This window comes from Castanea sativa, chromosome 8, assembly GCF_040712315.1.
Source record: "Castanea sativa cultivar Marrone di Chiusa Pesio chromosome 8, ASM4071231v1".
Taxonomy (NCBI): Eukaryota; Viridiplantae; Streptophyta; class Magnoliopsida; order Fagales; family Fagaceae; genus Castanea; species Castanea sativa.
Window position 1 is genome coordinate 10,231,019 of NC_134020.1, and position 7,176 is coordinate 10,238,194.

Genomic DNA, 7,176 nt, shown 5'->3' on the forward strand with positions numbered 1-7,176 from the left:
CAAACACACAATGGGCAACGGACTTACGTCTGCGAATTCGTGCGTCGTATCAACGGGCAGCAGTGGTAGGTTTTGGATCGTCATAGTACTAGTAGAGAGTATCCAAGGTAACGAGCTTTACCCAAGCCCTCTCCGACAGCTTAGTAGTCCTAAAGATTTTTTCCAAGAAACCGAACTACTCGATGGTAACCTGTGGACGATCGCGAGCTGCAAAGAAGATGGTTAGGACAACTAAACAAATATAAAAGGATTAAACCTAATAAAGACAGACACATACCAGACGGGGGCATTATACCCCATGTCATGTCAACAAGCATGTACTCATGATCATTTGGACGACACATCCAATTGTCCCCACGAAGGAAAAAGTAATGACCTTTCTAGTTCCTATTAGAGTTTGGGGTCTCGCACACTAGCCTAAGCATTGGACTTCATGGAAGAAAACTATACATCCCCCTGGATTGGGCAATCTTAGAAGGACGGTAACAATGGAAAAATTCTACCACTATCAACCATCACGCCCCATTGGACATTACCCTGTACAAGACTTCTACACCTAGGAAATCCCTCTAGGTGTTCGAAGAGATCTGAGAGACGGCCAATCCTAGGTATTGGAGAAGACGACGGTGAAGAGCACTCAATGGAAAGCGAAGCCCAGCTTTCAGCATCTGCTCGTATACCCCGACGTCTTCAAGACCCCTATAGTAGCACTTTTCTGACTTAAAAAGTAGACAGATAGATATGTTGTCAAGTATCTGGTACTTCTCCCTAAGTGTGTTGAAGTGCGACGGTTTGATGGTAGAGATGAAGTCATTTACCGTCCACAAGGGAAGTATGATGAATTCCCTGAACCCATCAGGACCTATGATGGATTGGATGGGATGGTCTACACCGTCTAGGTCATCATTTGAGTTATACTTTAACCCGTCCTCATCCTGCACCTCATCCTCCATATTTGGAGGAGAGTTGGCTGACGGTTCCCTCTCCTCGCTAGAGGTGCCAAGGTCTACTTGACCTGACCCTGACGGAAACACCTCATCGTAGCCCACTCCATCGCGGACAAACGATTGACCACTTAATGCCTCACTAGACATCTGACACCTACAAATGACGGATAAAAAATCCTAAGACTCTAGGTCTACACTGACAACAAACAAGCGAATGCAATAAAGAAAGAGAAAAACTTGAGATAGGGGAAAGAATACTCACATCTTGGCGGTATGAGAAGGATGACGGAAGGCTAAAAAGAACGGTAGTACAAAATCAATGAGGCGACGGTTAGAGAAGAGTGGACGGAAGCGCTCTGATCAGTAAAAAATTTTCCAAAAGGCAAAAATGAAAGGAACAAGCAACATATATATAGAGGGAACGACGCGGAAGACAAAAGGACGCTTCGTTTCAGACAAAAACTCTAAAAGCTTGCCAAGTGTCCTTACAGCATTAATGACCTTAGTCTAGCCTGTCAATCAACACACGTTTCTCAAGGATAAAGGCAAACCATCACTCCATGGATCCGTGTAAAATGGGCGACGGACCCATGGAGTGAGGGGCCAACTGAAAAGGGTATATTTAGGGTAGACGGTCAGAATTTGCAAAGACCAACGATAGGTAGCATCAATAGGACAACGGATAAAGACATGCGATGACAAAACCCATGAACAGTGGATGGATAATGTATTGGGACGGGTTACCTCCAGTGTACGGGATGATCCAAGGAGAACGGGTCGCCTGAAAAGGACAGATAGACCCCCGGACGGACACTGAGGTCGACGGAACCAAATACACGTGGTAATGACATGGCTTACATGGTTTCCAAGCATGTTTCGAATAATAATAACTTGTAAACCACTCTTAACCCTAGTTAATAGAACCCTTACATGGAAAGGTTCTCTTAAATTACGTGCATTTATGAAGATCTTCTCTACAAGGAAATATTCCTCTTTTCCAAGGAACAAAGGTCGGCTCCTCACCACTATAAAAAGGCCATAACCTACAGAAAATAGGTACGCGTAATTCATCTCAGCTCTAGCACTCTAAAGTTGTGACAATCTTTCTAACTTAACCTTCGGAGGGTATTAGGCCTATACCACACCGGTACCCTCTTGAGGTCTTTTTCTTTTTGGCGTGTGCAAGTGTTGTTTCAGGCACATAAGGACTTTGTAGCCTATTGACGATTTTTGGCATCATCAAACAACAACGACAACAATGATAGATTTAGTCAAGTTTGAAGCACCAATCATTCAACTTTGCTTGCACGTAATAAATATCAAGATAGAAGATAGGGCTTTCTAGAATTACACACACACAAGAGGTACCTTGATATAAATGATAACCCAAATTAGTCTTGATTGATGAAATCTAAGGCCTTTATCTATTTTTTTTTTTGTAATTTTAATTTTTTTTCACATGCTCCATAATTATTAGTTTATTACTTGAACTAAGCACAGGAAGAAGCAAAAAACACCTTTGTGCATGCATTTAAGTGGATGTCAAGATGTGCATAATTATTAAATTAAAGTGTCAGAAGGGACAAATCCAGAACTTAAGAAGCATGGACTCAACTTTTTCATTAAGAACAATCCAGCTCAACATTATAAAACTTCCAGAGTGACAACACATAAAGTTGTTAATTTAGACAATCATATATGAAAGGGGATAATTATAGAATGTGGTCATGCAATTGAGGATGTAAATTAACCGAATACCTGCTCTGGCCGTAGTGTAGACAGCGACGTCCGGTACGCAGGAAGGACGTGCGTGGCATGCTCAGCGGTGCTTTTTGGCCCGCTTCACCTAGCAAACATGGGGTTTCGACAAATGCTCGTTAGTGAACTTTCATGTAATGAGCTGTCAACACTGTTGTTAGTTTTGTTTTATATTTCACATCCATATACTTCAGTATCTAAGCATTGATAAGTTTCTTTTGTTTGTTAGTTTGGCATAACTTCTTCTTTTTTGATATATATTATTGCAATGAAAAAGAGCAACTGATCACTTTGGGCACACTTAGCTGTTCTACTTGATTCTATAAGGTTCATTTCAATGTGACTTTGCCTTAATTATGCAAAGAGAGAGAGAGAGAGAGAAAGGGAGAGAGAGAGTGTGTGATCAATAATGGCCGTGTATCACATAGAGTCCAATGATTATATCTAGATCACAACACTACCCAAATATAAGATCTATAATATCATTTTGTTCTTAGAATCAAGCTTGTGAGACAATGAGATATGTGCAAAATAATAAGTCCAAACCCCACCTAAGTGTAAAATCAGGAACTTCTGGATAAGGGTAACGTATTTGTTAGGTTCTAAGACCTTAGGGACTAATGTATTAGAACTTCAATGTGTATTGTGTTGTCAAACCATGATCAAAACATTTAGTCTAGGTTTAGACTTGCTCAAAGTTTGGTTTAATGTAAATTTGGAATCGAGTAGTTGCTGGAAATTACTGTTCTATTTTTGCACGGCTCGATCGATCGAGAATAGTGGATCAGGAATTTTCTGCAGAATTTTAAGTCGACCCAAATAACAGTTCAAGCCCATTAAGGATTAGGGTTTCAGATCTACTTCTTCTAGTATATAAAGGAAACCTTAAACACGTTTTTATGAGAGCTTTTTAGAGAGATTAGAGTGCATCTTGTGCCTCTCTTGTGGATCTAGGGTTTGTACCCAAAAGCTCTCTAAGGATGCTCTTTATACTATGTGTGTGAATCTTTTGTGAGATCTAGAGGTGCTTGCCTTCACATACACTTAGGGTTATCAAGATCTAGATTGATATCAAGAGCTTGGTGATCAATTCAATTGCAGATTCAAGAGCTTAAAGATATACAAGCGGGAGTGCTTGTGCTTGCTGGGAATCCAAGAAGGAAGTAGTCTGTAGACTTGGAGCTATCATGTGGTCGTGGTAGTAAGTTTCTTACTCGAGGTAGCAATAGGATATTAGTGGTCTAAGTCGCTATTTTGTAAACTTCAATTCTTCCATAGTGGATTCAGTTTTACTGGTTTGGTTTTCTTGGGTCATCATATCATTGTGTTCTTTATATTTTCACTGCTTTGTGTGATATGATTTATATGTGTTAACCTAGATCTGCATAATTTACCTAAGTTAATCACTTAGCTAAATAACTAGGTTAAAACTGGTTGTGTTTAAGGGGTCTAAAAACATACAAATGGTATCAGAGTGGGTTAGCTCTAGTGTTTAGATCTTTTGATCTAAGAGTTGATCCTTGATCTTTGTTATCATGGACAATTTGAAGTGTCTTTCTACTCGTGTTTTTTATGATTTGAATAAAAAGGACAATGTTGTTTTTGTTAATTTTTTCGATGCTTGTGAAACTCTTCATAAGGAATTATTGAAATTTATTGCTAAGAAATTCAAGGAATAGTTAAAATTGGCCAATCTTGAAAAAGAGGAATTGGTTGTTAGATTAGATGAATCTAATAAAAAGAATGAATTTTTGAGAAATCAAATTTCCACTCAAGATGAGAAGATGAAAAGCTTGGAACAAGAGTTAATTGAATCTAAAGCTAAAATTGAAAATTTGACTAGTACCAAGCCTGGTGTTGATAACAGAAGTATTTCTGTTTCTCTTAAGCCTAAAACTGATAAAGTTTATATCCCTCCTTTCAAGAGGAATTTTAAAGAAAAAGACTTATTCTGCTAGGTTAGACAAAGGTAAAAGTTCTGATGTAAACGCTGAAATTTCTAAACCTATGTCTAAACCTACTATTAGAGAGCATAAGAAATCTGTTTTTGTGTCTACCTGTCACCTTTGTGGTGTTGTTGGTCATATTAGACCAAATTGTTCTTTGTTGAGACAAAAACCAAAATCTGAGACTAGATTTGCTGTTAGGAATACTGATGTTCATGTTTGTCACTTTTGTGGTGTTTCTGGTCACATTCGTCCTAATTGTCATAAATTGAAATTTAAACATTCTGTACTTCAATCTAGGATATGTGATGATATTTCTCCTGCCATAAGTCCAAATAAATTGTTTCATATGCTTTTGAAAAATTTAAGCTTATTGGCTTGTGAAAGGAATTTGCAGGATTTTAGTCTTTCTTAGAAGATTGGTGTAATCCCTCAAATACACTTTGCTTCACATGGATTTTCACCTACAAAGCCAAAGACTCGTGCTATATGGGTGAGAAAAGATTCTCTAAGGTGAGTGTTGCTGACTTGTCCCTGATTTAATTCTTTCAATTAATTGTGGACATGTTTTCTTTTAGTTTTTGGTTGTTTTATTTTCTTAAGTTATTTTGTTTTTTTTAAAAAGAAAAAAATCCAAAAACATTGAAAATTTTCAAAAAGACAAAAATATTTTATTTTGTGTCTTGTTTTATTTGTTTTGAGGATTACATAAGTTATAATATCTCTCTCTTGATTTAGAACATGCTTGACATTATGGAGAAACTTGAATAGTATGTGTTATATAAGTGCTAAGCTATTTATGATTTTGTACGAGTATGTACTAGTTTGTACATATACTCATGAGTTAATTAAGAAATTGATATTTCTTGTTTGTGTACCCTCTATAGCTTAGTTAAGCATCATCATGCATAGCTTTGCATTGTTCTTTTAGTATAATGTGTGCTTTTTGTTTTTTGTCAGAAATTTTTTTTTGAAACCAAAAGGATTTTTATTTCTTTTGTATTACACATCATGGATATGTAATTGAGGTTGGCCGTATTATCTTTACATAACTTGTTTATGTACTTTGTTTAGCTTGGATGAGCTGATTTTATTGCACTTTACTAGTTTGAGCTTTATAGTGCATGTTGTGTGGGAAGATGTTTATAATTTTTTATCACTTTATCTTAATCATAAAGTCACATGCCTTTGATTGTCTAACTTGATCTTAATGAGAAATGTGTAAATAACCATCTCACCACTATTTACTAGCCAATCATGAACGCTTAGTGCATATCATATAATTTTGTGCTCGAGAAAGTGTAGCACATGCACAAAAAGATCATAAGGTGTAGCCTCAGTTTAATGCTAAAATTGTTGTGTACATTATTGGACTATAATTAAATCAATCAAATAAAATTGGTGTGTACATTATCCCGACTATTTTCTAATAATTTCCAAATCAAATAAAATTGGTGTGCACATTATGAGGCAAATCAAGAAACTTACATGATTGCAAGCTTGTTTTCTAGGAGATGTGAGAGTTATATGATGTAACTCTTTAAGTGATAGTTTCTTTCAACTTTATGTGATGAATTTTGTAGAAATTGTGATTGATTACTATCTACATATCACCTCACATGTATCTCAAGATTTTGCTAATTGCACACACTACACAAGTTACTCTTTGTTAAACTTGGTGCATGATATTGTGTGTGAATTTGGTTTGGTCATCCAAGATTATGTGTTCTATGGTGTTTGATGCAAAATATAGTTAAGGATTGGCAAAAATTGTGTTTTTGATGATTAAAAACTTTGTTTTGAAGATCTGGGTTGAATTCTAGTGTTTTTGAAAAAAATTTAATCTCATACTCATGCATTTCATTCATGAAACACTATGCTTTGAGGAGTTTCTGCATTACAATGCTCTATTTTTCAAAAATTTGATTTTTCCAGATTTTCGATCGATCGAATCTATTTTTCGACCGATCGAAAATGTGTTAAAATTTTTTGGTTAGCTTCTGCCTGACTCGATTGGTATTTGATCGATGCTTGACCAATTGAAACTGAAAAATTTTCAGTTTTTAAGTTTTTGACCAAAATTTTTTTCATGCATCATTTATGTTTAGGATTCACATGCATTGCATTGTTTTTTGTATCCATCTTGAAATTTTGCAGTCATATCTCTCATTGTTTTCACACATAACATGCATACACTTAGCTAAATTGGGTACTCAACTTGATTTAAAAATTGATTGATTAATTTTTGAGTCCTTTGTACATTTTAGTATATGCTATTTTTTATGTGTGAACTACAGAAAATATTTTTCTTAAAAGATATGATGGATAATCAATGAGCAAATATTTTCTCTGCTCATGCAACTGTTTATGGGTCACATAGTGTTAAGTTTTCATATATTGAAAGAGAGAATATTTTTCTTCAAGTGAATTCTCAAATGTTTTTTTTTGTTTGGTTTGTGTCTTTTTATTTATCCCCACCTCCTAAATTTTCCTCTACATTGTTTTTTCCCAAAACTTGTTTTGTT